Source organism: Meriones unguiculatus, chromosome 17 (genome assembly GCF_030254825.1).
Source record: "Meriones unguiculatus strain TT.TT164.6M chromosome 17, Bangor_MerUng_6.1, whole genome shotgun sequence".
Classification (NCBI taxonomy): domain Eukaryota; kingdom Metazoa; phylum Chordata; class Mammalia; order Rodentia; family Muridae; genus Meriones; species Meriones unguiculatus.
In genome coordinates, this window is record NC_083364.1 from 56969582 (window position 1) to 56985595 (window position 16014).

General features: G+C 37.3%; 1 non-coding gene across 1 annotated transcript; it reads left to right on the forward strand.

The window, feature by feature from the left end:
* The first annotated feature begins 626 nt into the window (after positions 1 to 626).
* On the forward strand, positions 627 to 757 carry LOC132648841 (small nucleolar RNA SNORA17). Its single transcript, XR_009587242.1, has one exon. It is a non-coding gene; the product is annotated as a small nucleolar RNA SNORA17 (small nucleolar RNA).
* The last annotated feature ends 15257 nt before the right edge of the window (positions 758 to 16014 follow it).

Here is a 16014-nt window from a genome sequence, read left to right on the forward strand (position 1 = left end):
AACAAAGTAATACATATTACTTTGTAGTCAGTGAGATGTGAGTAGAACTTGGGTGGACAACTGTCATTGTTGTAATAAACTATTATCAGGTTGGTAACATAGTCCAATATGAATTTTTTTTTGTACAGTTCTGGAGGTAACAAGTCTGAAGTGGATATCAGAGGATTCAAGTCAAGGTGTCAAAGGATGCATCTCTTATCTTAGCCAGGAACAAATCTTTGTCCACAAAACTCAATTTCGGGACATATGCAACCCTTGACTTGTGCAACTTCTTCCTTCTCAAAGTCAGCAATATACTGGTTTTAATGCTTTCATTGTGACACTCTCTTGCCTTTTTGCCTTTCTACTTTTCCTTTTTTAAGAACCTTTGTGACTGTTTCAGATCCAACTGCACAATGCTGAACACTCCCCTTAAAGGATTTGCAAATACTTTGTAACTCTTGCTTAGCAACACAACAAGGTCCCAGGTTGTGAAGCATAATTTGACCATCCAAAGGTTCATCACTATACCTAGTATTTTAGTCTTGGCAGTACAGTGCAAGCCTTGATATTTAGAAAATTACATTAATTATCCTAGGAATAAAGTCTACACCAGCAACACCAATCATGGTAGTGAAATGCTTTTCACTGCCCCTAGAAGAGTTGAAGTGTAGCTGCTGTGTCAAATGTGCATCATTAGGTGGCAGAGGGGAGAGAGGCTGTGTCTACACTCAGTGTTCGGAGCTGTGAACCTCTGAAGGATTTGTAGCCTTACCCTCCCCGAAGAAGGCAAGCCTGAGATGACCACCATTCAGGCCTTAGAAGGGCAAACGATGCCCAAAAATACCCTATCCAGCTCAATATTGCACAGGCAGAGCAAAGCACTCCTGAGACCACTTCTGAGATGACCCCAGCCACTCAGAGACTCCAGATGCTACAAAGAGGAGCAAGTAAGTGGTAGAGAAATAGAAGAGAAAGAGAAACATTAGGATGTGGGCACTTTGAAGAGAGGCAGAACTACAGATTCAAAGGTATGGAGGGACAGCCTGATGTGAGCAGCTGGTGATGCCTCATAGGATTATGGTTGGGCCTTGGCCTGTGCTGCCATCACATACCAATGTCTTGGTCTATAGCCCTGCAGTAGCAGAGGTCTATAGAAGTTCCTGGTCTGGGCTGTTGCCTGGCAACATATTGTTGTCTGAGGGATGAGCTGATTGGCCCCACCCGTCACCAGAGCAACATGAAAGAGTTGACCCCATCCCTAACCAGTTATAGTACTCATAGGAGCAGGAGTGGCAGATAGCCCTGGGAAGTACAGTAGAGATGAACATGATTTCATGAATTCTGGGTGAGCCATCCCTGATGATATTAGTGTGGGAAACTGGCCCTGCCACTCATTGTACAGACAGTGGCATGGAGAGAGGAGAGGTATCCCCCCTCTCCTCTCACCACCTGCAGCAGGTAAGAGAAATGTCCCAGGAGTCATGAGAGTGGGAGAAGTGGCCCTGTCCCTTTCCTGCTGCAGTATTTGTGAGAGTGGGTTATGCACCTCGCCTCAGCAGCATAGTAAAATAGACCCTGATGGCATGGGAGCAGATAAGCCAGGCCCAAGGGCATGGAAGTGGTACAGCTGGTTCAGCATCTTCGCTGGCAGTGGCACTGAATGGGCCAGCTGGATCAGGGCAGGAGAGCTCACTCCTCTGGTGTTGGTGCACAGCAACTAGCAAGCTGACCAGCTCAGCTACCACTCAGATCCAGGGCTTTGAGATGGAACCCTCCAACACCTACCCCATCAATGAACTGCTGGAGTTTAGGGCTGGCCCTACAGATCCAAAACTAAGAGATCTCCATGACACAGGGCAACAGGATATCCTAGAAGAATCCAGTGAGGTTCAAGTATTGATAGTATAGCAGAAGCCAGAAGCCAGAGGCCTTGTACCAAACCAAGGACTTTTTGCAATGAATATTTGCAAGCAAAGAACTGTGGGAAAGAACATTCAGTGGGACACACTGTAACACACCACACTTTTCACAACCTAAACTTGTACAACCACTTTGGAAATCAATCTGGTGTTTTCTCAGACAATTAGGAATAGTGCTTCCTCAAGATCCAGCTATACCACTCCTAGGCATATATCCAAAAGAGACTCAAATACACAATAAGGACTTTTGCTCAACCATGTTTGTACCAGCTTTATTTGTAATAGCCAGAAGCTGGAAACAACCCAGATGCCCCTCAACTGAGGAATGGATACAGAAATTGTGGTACATCTACACAATGGACTATTACTGAGCAATGAAATACTTAAGGATTTTTATCTTCTTTCAGAATTATGAATATCATTGACCAATTGTGTGTGTGTGTGTGTGTGTGTGTTTGTGTGTAATATTTAAAGGGCAGGTGCAAATTCACAGACATTTCTTTATAAATATAAAGACTACATCTTCTCTTTTGCATCTGCATCTTGGTCCTAAAGAAAAGAACTAGAACTGGAAGCAACATTTAATGTATAAAATTACTTATGATCTGAAAGTCACACAGATAGGAGAATAAGTTAGAAACAATCTGGGTTCTGGGCACAATTCCAGTAACCTGGATCTTCCCAGCATTCTCCTTTTCAGTCACTGCATTTTGTTCTATGCAGAAAAATCCAATCCCTTTTTAATCACAAATAATACTACTTTGTGACATCATCACACCATATGCATAGACACAGACACACACATACACGCACATACACACAGACAGGTGCATAGGCTTCCAAAACAATTCAGGATGGATCATTAAATTCATAATTTATCTTAATTTAATCAGCTACTTGATTTTCTATTTTTCAACCTTGCATATATTTCTGCATTAAAATAGTAATTAAGTAAATAACTATTGAGAAATTCAAAGAATGACATAATATATGCATGTGAAACTATGAAAACATTCTCAAGTGGCACTGATTTACCCTAAACAGTGGGTATGGTAAAACTGGGCACAGGTGATGATTTATCCTAAACAGTGGGTAAAATTGGGCACAAGTGAAAGAATCAGTGAAAATCTAAAACCTTCACTCTAATAAGGGAGACGGGAATAATCATGGCATAGACTTCTCTTTAATTATTCTCACTTTATGCTTTATATATACTTTTAAACATCTAAAGCTACAGCACATTTATCTCTCTTTTATGGTATTGTGAAATCTCATTGCAGTTTACGACTGAACTGAGTGTGCTTTTGAGCTAATAAGACATAATACTTAAATATTAAAAATGAATTGACACTTTACAAGATAGACTATAGTTACTATTTGAGATATGGTATTAAGTATGAAGAGAAATATAAAGAAATATATTTTAGATTTGGGGATAAGGTATTACGGTATAAGTATACAGTTCAAAAGGGCCACATAATTACCTGGTTTTATGTAATTTAATGAAGTGAGAGACTGAATTATGTAAATTCTGGAATTTTAAGTGGAAAATCATTTAATTCTGATGTAGCCTTATTGCACAAAGAACTTCGACAATAGCTAAAAACCATGAGTAAAACCAACGTAGCCCAAGAAGAATGGTGAAGAATAATTATGCATAAAGAAGTTAGAGCGGCAATGGGGAGATCCTTCATTATCCTGATAAATCCTGTTATTAATAGGTCTTTGTCTCAATTCCACTTACACGTCTTTTCCTATTTCATTGGGACATGCTTGAAAGAATAGTATTTTGAAGAAAAACTATTTAGGGATGTCTGTGAAGTTATGATATCCTGCACTGATCATTGTTAGGCACTGATAGGAAGTAAAGCACTTTCCTTCTGACTGGAAAATGCAAATGACTCTCTGTTATTCAGTTGTCATACTGTGAACTTGAGAAATACCAGAGAACCCTACAGCTAGCTTATGCAGATCAGTCTTGTATAACTTGTAGCAATATGTCCACTGAATTCTTTGCCAAGATAAGAAGAGATGATTTAATATTATTTCAAATACAGAAAACAACGGACAGTTACCAGAAAACATGAGCTTACATTCACTTTTTAAATTTTTCTTTATTATTTATTACAGTTTATTCACTTTACATCCCAGCTGTGGCCCCCTCCTTTGTCTCATCCCAATCCCATCCTCCCTCCCTTTTCTCCCCCTATGCTCCTCCAAAGTCCACTGATAGGGGAGGTCTTCCTCCCCTTCTATCTGACCCTAGCCTATCAGGTCTCATCAGGACTGGCTGGCTTGTTTTCCTCTGTGGCCTAGCAAGGCTAGAACCCATCACCAGCCCCAGCTAGATAATAAGCAGCCCTGCCACTGAGTTCATGCCGGAGACAGCCCATGCTCCCCTTACTGGGGACTCCACTTGGAGACTGAGTCTATGGGCTACATCTGAGCAGGGATTTTAGGTTCTCTCCATGCATGGCCCTTGGTTGAGTTATCAGTCCCTACAGGGCCCCCAAGACCCAGTCTTCTTCTTCTTCTTCTTCTTCTTCTTCTTCTTCTTCTTCTTCTTCTTCTTCTTCTTTGTCTCTGTTGGACTCTTTTGGAGCTGCTGTCCCCTCCAGGTCTTTCTGTCTCTGTGTTCTTTCATAAGATTCCCTACACTCTGCCCCAAATTTGGCTATGAGCCTCAGCCTCTGAGGCTCTTTGAAACCTCTATCAGTAGAGTTTTTCAGAAGCCCTTGGTGGTAGGCTCCTGTCCTGATCCCTGTCTTCTCCTGCTTCCATATCTATCGCATTTCCTATTCCCTTTGAATAAGGATTGAGCATCTTCTCTAGCATCTTCCTTGTTGTTTAGCTTCTTTAGGAGTATAGATTTTAGTATACTTATCATGTATTATATGTCTAATATCTACTCATAAGTGATTTTATACTATTTTTGTCTTTCTGATTCTGGTATACTTCACTCAGGATGATCTTTCCTAAGTTTGTACCATTTGCCCGAAAATTTCCTGATTTCCTTGTTTTTAATAGCTAAGTAGTATTCCATTCTGTAAATGTACCACAATTTCTGTATCCATTCCTTCACCGAAGGACATCTAGGTAATTTCCAGTGTCTAGCTATTACAAATAGAGTTGCTATGAACATGGTTGAGCAAATGTCCTTATTGTATAGTTGAGCATATTTAGGATATATGCCTAGGAGTATAATAGCTGAATCTTGAGGAAACGCTATTCCTAATTTTCTGAGAAAGTGCCAGATTGATTTTCAAAGTGATTGTACAAATTTACATTTCCACCAGCAATGGAATAGGGTTCCTTTTTCTCCACATCCTCTGAGCTTATATTCTTGCATCAAACTTATTCCAACCCATACTGGATCAATATGTATATATTTAAATTTAAATTCTGTTAGTATTTTATCCTTTACATACCATTCGAATAAGTAAAATATCTTCCAGAATCTATAATTTAAGTATTAATAATTTACTTGAATGTATAATAAAGAAAAATGCTAACAAGAATAAAGATATGTCATTAGAACATTTCCAATTTTGTTAAAATTTTCCACAAAATAATTTATTTAAGATACTGCAATGACTCTTGAGTCTTATTAATTTAATTTTCTCAAACATATCAGCCCTACGCTGCTCATTAATAAAAATAATACATGAAAAATGTTTGCAATGGGGATTCAGACTCAAGTGAGCTTTAATTTTTCCATGCATGCATTAAGTGAGTTTCACTCTTTGGGGAAGAGAGTCAAGTGAACTATATCACACCTTTCACATCTTATTATATGCTCTATTTTGTGTGATATCAAACAATGATAAAATCATTCAGGATTATGGAACAAAGCAAAAATATAAGTTCAGCCATGCTGTATTATTGTCTTGTTCTTCACTTCGTGCTATCAAATTGCTTCATCTTTTATCTGTCTGAGTTTGCTCATTCACTCATTTGGTATAGTCAGAGAAGTTCTGCTATGGTTGTATGTTTCCATTATAAGAAAAAAAAGTGTTTGAATACAAACTTAGATGGTTAAAAATTGTCTAATATATATTTGAATTCTTAATGTTGAGTCTTCCCCTTTTGCTTGTAATTCAGAGGTTGCAGTTTTGTAGAAAGAAAATTTTTAGCTTCTTAATTATTTATGCATACATTGTATTTTGAAGTGAAAAGCTTATAAGCCTGAATAAGAGTGAGGCTGGTAGACAAGCCTTTCTCTCACCATGTTTCCTACTGATGCCTTTTTCTCGCCACAGTTCCCATCCCTTAGTTGCTTCCTTATTCATGGTTCAGCAGCTATTTTGTTTGAAAAGATTTAAAACAGCTATAAATTTTGTGATTAAATATGCCCAATTATGCATTGAATCCTCTACTGGTTATTTTCTCATAAGTGTTTTTATAGGATGAATAATCCAAGTTCATGATTATTATTTATTTTATCAGTGAGTTGCTTATAAAAATGAAATAGAAGGAAAGCTTGCAAACAGCTGTATCCAACAGAGATAAAATTTAGCTTGTGACAGTAAGTGAAAAGGACTAGAAATTGGAACTGATTATAGAAATGCAGATATTTTCTTTAATAATATGACCAAATGGTACTTTGATATTTTAAAACATATGCACAAGAGACATGACTTATGATGACATGAATCTTGTAAAATATATTAATACAAGAAGCCTGTGATCATTCCCATAACTCTGGCTCCTTTTTAGATTTTCACTGGTTTGAAATATAAGTTGAATTAACTAAAGACATTTTTATAGTTCACCATAAAGTCTAAAATCATAATTGGATTTTATGAAGCATTCTGAATGCTAACAGAGAAACTCATGCAAATGGGTTTTAAGTAGGTGTTAAAAGAAGTATTAATGTGGTGATTCTGGACATATTTTCTAGTAGCACAATTAATCCTAAGAAAAAATTATATAGGAGTTGTGGGAAAGTCCCATTAATAGTTCTTGCTATTCTTAGACAGTAAAGGATGTTATTAAAGTATGTTATTAAATTTTGTTATTAAAGTATAATGGCATGTATTTTTAAGATAAAATTTGGAGCTCAAAAATTTTGACAATAATGAATTCCCAAACTAAGAAATTTTTAAAATTGTTTGGATTTTCTAGTCTACCCATAAGTCTTTATCCATCTTCTATGCCTATTATATAAATAGGTAAGCCTTTTCTATAATTTTGGTTGTAAATATCTTTTACAGTGATCTCTCTTACATTGAAAAGCACAGAAGAAATATATAGTAAATTATTTTGCCTGTTTTACACAGCTTAGATGGTATAACCTCACCTATGCAAAAAAGTCATTTTTATGCATTATAGACAAAACAATTTCTTAGATTAGTCTGCACAAAAGCAATATATTTACCTGAACTGTTATGCTCTTCATTTATAGCCAACAGAAACAAAATGGCAAAATATCTACTTGTTAACAATTCTATAAAATAGAAGTTTAAGCCCTGTAAGAACATAAAATTACGATAAAACACTTCATTTGTTTCTAACAAAATGGTGAGATATGTCATTGTTTTATGCTCAGGCACCTAACATTAATTGTTCATTCATTCCGCTTAAAGCACTGCAATGGGAACTGGAATCAATGACTGAAAAAAAAAGATAAATGACACAATTTAAAAAAAGGGTTTTGTTTATTAAATAGTTTATGGTAGAGTTTATGTAAAAGCCATCAGCACAATAGAACAAAAATGTTTGAAAGTTCAGTTTGGTCCTGATTATGATCAACTAGTGATTTCTATTACTTACATCTTTGTGTGAAAAATATTAGGACTAGAAGCAACTTGAGGAAAACAGTAAGTTTTGCTAACAGTTCCCAAGGCCTGAAGTCTACAATTAAGGGGACGGCCTGGCAGGAGGAATGGGGAACTGGGTCACTACCTTTTGTACACAGACAGGAAGCAGACAGACAGCTGTGAGTTTGGCATGACTATAAGCCCTCAAACATGACTTAGTGTTTTCTTCCTTCACCAAGGCCACACTACTCAAAAGCTCCTAAACTGCCTTGAACAGCACCTCTGAGTAAAGTATTCAAATGGATAATCCTATGGGGAGATTATTTCTCTTTCAAGCCATATCACGATTTTGACCTGATATAATGAAAATTGCTGTATGCTTATAATTAAACAAAACTTAAGGTTAAAGTTATGACAATGTTAATGTTTAAATGCTCTGTGAACACTGAAATAAAATATTGTATATATATATGATATATATATATATATATATATATATATATATAATTTGTGTTTCTGTCCCAGAATACTTGGAGTAGCTTGTTGATTAAAAAATAGTATTTTTACCTGCAAATTTCATGATTTCCTTGTTTTTCATTGCTGAGTAATATTCCATTGTATAGATGTACCACAATTTCTGCATCCATTCTTCAATTGAGGGGCATCTGGCTTGTTTCCAGCTTCTGGCTATTACAAATAAAGCTGCTACAAACACATTTGAGCAAATTTCCTTGTTGTATACCTGAGCCTCTTTTGGATATATGCCTAGGAGTGGTATGGCTGGATCTTGAGGAAGCGCTATTCTTAGTTGTCTGAGAAAGTGCCAGTTTGATTTCCAGAGTGGTTGTACAAGTTCACATTCCCACCAGCAGTAGAGGAGGATTCCCCTTTCTCCACAACCTCTCCAGCATGTGTTGTCACTTGAGGTTTTGATCTTGACCATTCTGATGGGTGTAGGGTGAAATGTCAGGGTCATTTTGATTTGCATTTCTGGAAAGGATCATCCTGAGTGAGCTATCCCAGAAGCAGAAAGACACACATGGTATATACTCACTCATATTGACATATAATATAGGATAAAATCTATACACTACTAAAATCTATACACATAAAGAAACCAATCAAGAGGGAGGACTCTGGCTAAAATGTTCAATCCCCACTCCGAAAGGCAAAAAGGATGGATACCAGAAGAAGAAAACAGGACACAAGTTAGGAGCCTCCCACAGAAGGCCTCTGAAAGGCTCTGCCCTGCAGACTATCAAAGCAGATGTTGAGACTTATGGCCAAACTTTGGGCAGAATGCAGGGAATCTTATGAAAGAAGTGGGAAATAATACTAAGAGCTGGAGGGACAGGAGGTCCACTAGGAGAATAACAGAAGCAGAAAATTTGAACACAGGAGTGTTTCCTGAGACTCATACTCCAGCCAAGTACCATGCATGGAGATAACCTAGAACCCCTGCGCAGATGTAGCCCATGGCATTTCAGTGTCCAAGTGTGTTCCATAGTAATGGAAACAGGGAGTGCTTCTGAAGTGAACTGATTGGCCTGCTCTTTGATCACCTCCTCCTGATGGGGGAACAGCCTTACCAGGCCACAGAGGAAGAAAACTTAGCCACTCCTGATAAGACCTAACAGACTAGGATCAGAAGGAAGAAAAAGAAACCCTCCCCTACCAGTGGACTTGGGGAGGGGAGTGTGTGGAGAAGAGGGAGGAAGGGAGGGATTGGGAGGTGAGGAGGGAGGGAACTAGAGGGGGGATACAAAGTAAATAAAGTATAATAAAAAATAAAAAAGAATAAAATAATTGGAAAGAAAAAATAATAGTATTTTTGTTTTGGTTCATTTTTTAAATTATTTTTATTTTTATTAATTATAGTTTATTCACTTTGTTTCTCCCCTGTAGCTCCCTTCCCTCCTCCCCTCCCAATCCCACCTTTCCTCCTTCTTCCCGACCCATGTTTCTCCCCCAGTCCACAGATAAGGGAGGTCATCCTCCTCTTCCCTCTGATCCTAGTCTATCAGCTCTCATCAGGAGTGGCTGCATTGTCTTCCTTGGTGGCCTGGTAAGGCTGCTCCCCCGTAAGGGGAAGATGATCAAAGAGCAGGCCAATCAGTTCCTGTCAGAGACAGTCCCTGTCCCCATTACTATGGAACACACTTGGTCACTGAACTGCCACGGGCTACCTCTGTGCAGGGGTTCCAGGTCATCTCCATGAGTGGTCCTTGGCTGGAGTATCAGTCTCAGAAAAAAACCCTGTGCCCCGATTTTTTGGTTCTGTTTCTCTCCTTATGGATCTCCTGTACTCTCCAGGTGTTACTATCTCCCAATTCTTTCATAAGATTCCCTGCACTCTGCCCAAAGTTTGGGTATTAATCTCAGCATCTGCCTTGATATCCTGCAGGGTAGAGCCTTTCGGAGGCCCTCTGTGGTAGACTCCTGTCCTGTTCCCTGTTTTCTCCCTATTTGCCTTTCTGAATGGGGATTGAGCATCATAGCCAGAGTCCTCCTTCTTGATTAGGTTCCTTAGGTGTACAGATTTTAGTATGTTTATCCTATATCATATGTCTAATATCCTCTTATGAGTGGGTATATACTCTGTGTGTCTTTCTGCTTCTTTGATACCTCACTCAGGATGATCTTTTCCAGTTCCCACCACTTAACTGCAAATTTCTTGATTTCCTTGTTTTTTATTGCTGAGTAATATTCCACTGTGTAGATGTACCACAATTTCTGTATCCATTCCTCAACTGAGGGGCATATGGGCTGTTTCCAGCTTCTGGCTATTTCGAATAAACCTGCTACAAACATGGTTGAGCAAATGCCCTTGTTGTATACTTGAGCCTCTTTTGGATATATGCCTAGGAGTGGTATAGCTGGATCTTGAGGAAGCGCTAGGCCATCTTTGTTTGTTTATTTTTATAGACAATCATGTTTAAGTTTGCATGACCTTATCACTGTGGACCTCTGGGGAGGGCAGGAACATGTAGCTGAGCCAAAAGGATTGACATGGAACCACAATGCCTTTAAACAGAGCATCCTCAATGACCTAAGTACCTTTCCCAAGACCCCATGTTTCAAGTACTCCACAGTACTGCTATCTATCTATGTCTTAACAACTTCATACCTGTACCTTCGGGAGGCAATCATGACACATAGCTGTAGACACAATAAGTGGTAAAAATAGAAGAGAGTAATATCTGATGACTCCTTCCTCATTTTGAAAATAGGCTTAATACAGCATATGCTAAAGAACACATTTTTTCCATATATGCCTATCGTTACTGATATACAACCTTCTAAATAATCCATATTCAGGTAGCTCAAACTATGAATTTAAGAAAGTGTTGAGGTATGCATTAGAGTGAAAATTTTAACTAAATACATCAGATTAGATATTCATCGACACTTCTTTAAAAAAAGAAAAAAATATCATGGGCTGTGGAGATGCCTCAACCCTTAAAGTTTAGGCTTACAACCACACAGGAAAAGCATGTGATTTGAGGAAAATAGGTTACTACTTTTCAAACAACATGCTGGAAATTTGGAGGGTTTTCTTGAATAATATGTATCAAAGCAAAAATAATTTGTTATGTTTAAGAATAAGCTGATTATTTAGATAATGTGTGAGTTGATGACAAAGCTTAGATAATTTAAAAATATTTCTTTTTTTATTTTATTTTATTTTTATCAGTTACATTTTATTAACTCTGTATCCCAGCCGTGTCCCGATCCCTCATTCCCTCCCAAAAATATTTCTTTATTTTTTTTAGTATCTCTTCAGAGTCTGGAGAAGTACAGATATTAGAGAGTATTAACCCACATGTAACTTTGCCAAACCTCCTGTGGTAGAGAAAAGACATGTTTCAATGGAGCCTTTCTTAAAAGTTGCCAAAATAAAAATAAATTGTGAACAGTAGCTGTTGGTCAGTTGGTGAACAGATTTAAAGCACCCAAAGCTTGACTAAGCAATAATGTTATGGGTGTTTAGGTACTAATTAGATAACTGCCTATCAAGTTCATGCTTTCCTGCCTGAAAAATATGCTAGGGCAATAGTGGCACAAAGCTTGCAGGAGTGCCCAACCAATATCTGATTTGACTTAAAGCTTTTTCATTAGATGGAATTCATACCTGGCACTGCTAGGGTGACTAAGAACCTGAGAATAGATAGCCCATGGACCTTAGGTAAAACCAGTAACTACTGTTCTTCTTCTGTTACTTTGTCTTATGCAACTTTAGTGTCTTAGTTTTTGTTGTATCTTATTATATTTCATTTTGTTATATTTTTAAAATGAATGAATAAATGAAAATCCAGCCAAGAGAAATAAGGGTAACTGGAATATCATTTTACCTGCTGGGAGAAGAAAAATCACTTAGTGTATCAATCATTCCAGGACAGGAGTGACTGCTCAGGAGTAGTTGACCAAATAAAATATACAGTTACTTAGTTTTTGTTTTTTGAAAAAGAGCTAAAGGTAGATAAGCTATGACCAGAGAGGATTTGGAATGACTTGGGCAAGGGAAAGAATATGATCAAAATATATTTGAATTTAAAATTTGTTTGAATTAAAAATACAATTGAAAACCTTAAAACATATTAGTGAATATGATCAAATTCTCCTTTGGGACACTTGTTACCTCATTAATATATACAATAGGACTTTTTTAAACTTTTATTAATTACACTTTATTCACTTTGTATCCCCCCATGAACCCCACCCTCCTCCCCTCTTAGTCCCACCCTCCCTCCCCCTTCTTCACGCATGCCCCTCCCCAAGTCCACTGATAGGGGAGATTCCCCCTCTCCTTCCTTCTGATCTTAGTCTATCAGATCTCATCAGGAGTGGCTGCATTGTCATCTTCTGTGGCCTGGTAAAGCTGCTCCCCCCTCAGGGGGAGGTGATCAAAGAGCAGGCCAATCCTTTTATGTCAGAGGCAGTCCCTCCTCCCATTACTGTGGAACCCACTTGGACACTGAACTGCCATAGGCTACATCTGTGCAGGAGTTCTAGGTTATCTCCATGCATGGTACTTGGTTAGAATATGTGTCTCTGGAAAGACCCCTGTGTTCAAATTTTCTGATTCTGTTTTTCTCTTTGTGGAGTTCCTGTCCTCTCCAGATCTTACTATTTCCCACTTCTTCTTAAGATTCCATGCAGTCTGCCCAACAGTTGGCCATAAGTCTCAGCATCTGCTTTGCTAGTGTGCAGGGCAGAGCATTTCAGAAGCCCTCTGTGGCAGATTCCTAACTGGAAGTCCTTGCTAAAGCAATAAGACAGTTGAAGGAGATCGAGGGGATACAAATTGGAAAGGAAGAAGTCAAATTATCACTATTTGCAGATGTATACATGAGTGACCCTAAAAATTCTACCAGGGAACTCCTACAGCTTATAAACACTTTCAGCAAATTGGCCGGATACAAAATTAACTCAAAAAAATCAGTAGCCCTCCTGTATACAAAAGACAAAAGGGCTGAGAAAGAAATTAGGGAAACAACACCCTTCACAATAACCACAAAGGACATAAAGTACCTTGGTTGTAACCCTAACCAATCAAGTCAAAGACTTGTATGAAAAAAAAAAATTCAAGTCTCTGAAGAAAGAATTAGAAGAAGATATCAGAAGATGGAAAGATCTCCCGTGCTCAGGGCTTAGGCAGGATTAACATAATAAAAATGGCCATCTTACCAAAAGCAATCTACAGATCCAATGCAATTCCCATCAAATTGCCAACACAATTCTTTACAGACCTGGAAAGAAAAATTCTCAACTTCATATGGAATAACAAGAAACCCTGAATTGCTAAAACAATCCTCTACAATAAAAGATCTTCTGGAGGTATCTCCATCTGTGATCTCAAGCTGTACTATAGAGCAACAGTAATAAAAACTGCATGGTACTGGCATAGAAACAGAATGGTGGATCAATGGAATCGAACAGAAGACCTAGATTTTTTTAATTCATAGAAATTTCTGAAATTTAGTCATTTTATTTTTCTCCTCTGTGAAAAAAAGATATTGCTGGAAAAAAGGAAGTGCTCAACTGATCTTTGCCACTTAGGTATAAATACGAAATTTCTGTTACTAGGAAATTTAATTACCATTGATCAGCTAACTGCCATTAGCCAATCAAAACTAGATCGTTGCTCAAATTATGATTTGTATAATTCTGCTTCTTAACCTACGTGGATCTTCACATAAAACGGAAGTTGGCTCTTTGAGAATAACTATTATACTGTATCTGCAAATGAAATGATTATAGGAAGGTTGTCAAGTAGGCAAAATGTTCAGGATACAAAGAAGTAACAGAAGATTTATTCCACTGGACCAGAATAATGGAAATGAAAATCCAGAAAGAAGCAATCCAGGGCTATTTTCTCAATTTCACCAATGCCTCCATTCAAATACCTAATTAGAATTATCATAAAAATGAGTTAAAATAAAAGTTATTGATATATATTTCACTGCAGAATTTAAAATCAATATGGGAGATAAGCATGCAAAATAAGCAAAGGAAATAGCCCATTGAATACTGCCCTATCTATTATTCAAGGTTTAGAATAAAATATAAATAATTTTCAAATATACAGTAATAAATCCCGGTTAAGTTACAATAGACAAGCAACTTTTAAAAATACTAACAATAATCATAAAAAGTACCAATCATAGGCCAGTTGAGTCAAAATGCCATCCTACACTTATTTTCTTCATCCTTAAATCTATTTCCTAAATGTTGAAAAGTGATAATATATTTAAATAAAAATCAGTAACATTTCATTTGAAAAGCATCTTTTAAAGAAGCTGTATGAAAAAGAGAAAAGATAAAAAGCAAGTAAGACAGAAACATTGGACCACCTGGATCTCATAAAAACATCACCCATGCCTGGCTCATCATCTGCTCTTACGATACTCTACAGAAATCTGGAGTCTAGCCCAAATCCTGCTTGAAACCAGGATTTGAATTCAGAGAATAACCTTATTGAAAAATTTCAACATCTGTATTTTTTTCTGCTTTTCTTTTATTGTCAAGATTATTTCTTCTCTTGGCCATGAAATTCTTGGGTTTTTTTGTGCTATTTCTAATTATATTATAGTGCAACTATTGCACTTTAAAATATAAGTAATAAAATGATGCATATTCAAAAATAAAAATATATACTCCCCTTTTCAGCACACACACACTTCTGTGTAAATAACAAGTACCTCTGTATAATCTGCATATAAATTAATTCAATATTTGTTATCACTTTGATTAGAATCCATTTATAATGTCTTCACATGTTTTGGACAAAGGATTTCCTAGGATTTTATAAGTCTTGTATCTGAAGACCAGAAACATTAAGCATTCCATAGCTTAAATTTAATAACTTTTATGTTATATTGAAGGTGAATAAAACATAATATTTGTTCTTCCGTCCTTGTATTTCTCAACCCTGTGGGTGTTCCCTTATTGTTTTATTCTTCCCTCTGCCTTTTGTATTCAGCATGGTACACTTCTAGAAGGACTGGCCCCAGCTTTCTGCAGGACAGTATACCTGAAGCATCTTCAATCTCTCTCCTGCTTCCCAGTTTTACTACCTCATTCTCTTCTGCCTTTGGTGATAAGTTCAAGGTAGAGGGGAAGGAAGTAATTGTGGACCTGAAAATACTTAAACTTCCTGCAGTTCTTCAAGAATTTTATTAGCCACAGCAGCTTATTCACATCTCTCTCTCTCTCTCTCTCTCTCTCTCTCTCTCTCTCTCTCTCTCTCTCGAAACTTCATCTGGTTTTTTAGCTCATTTCAGGAAGCTCCTCCTGTGTCTAGTGTCCTGACAGTACAGAGATGTCAGCATTCCTAGCATCTAGTGTTGTTCACAATTGGTAATACGATTAATATGTGGAAACAGCTTATTTTCCTTCAATGAATGAATACAGAACAAGTGGAACAAGAGGATAATATTCTTCCTTCCAAGGAAGAGAATTGTATCATATGAATGGAAGTTACTCATAGAAACACTAAAACACTGTGATCCCATAATACAAGTTATGTAGCCTATTGTTTTAAACTACTTCTCTCACATAAGGCATCCTGATATGATTCCCCGTCTTTACTTCTTCCTATTCTTTACCATATATCCTCCCATCCAGATACATTAAAAACCTCTCATTAGAAAAAAAATGGGCTTCTAAAGGATAAGAATAAAATACTACATAGTACTATAAGATATATAGCAAAAGTAACTCATCAGCATCAAACAAAATGAACAAACAGAAGAAAACACTCCTAGCGAAGGCACAAGAATCAGAAACCTGTTAGTTGGCACACTCAGGATTCTGACAGAAAACACTGAACTAGAAGCCACTACACACACACA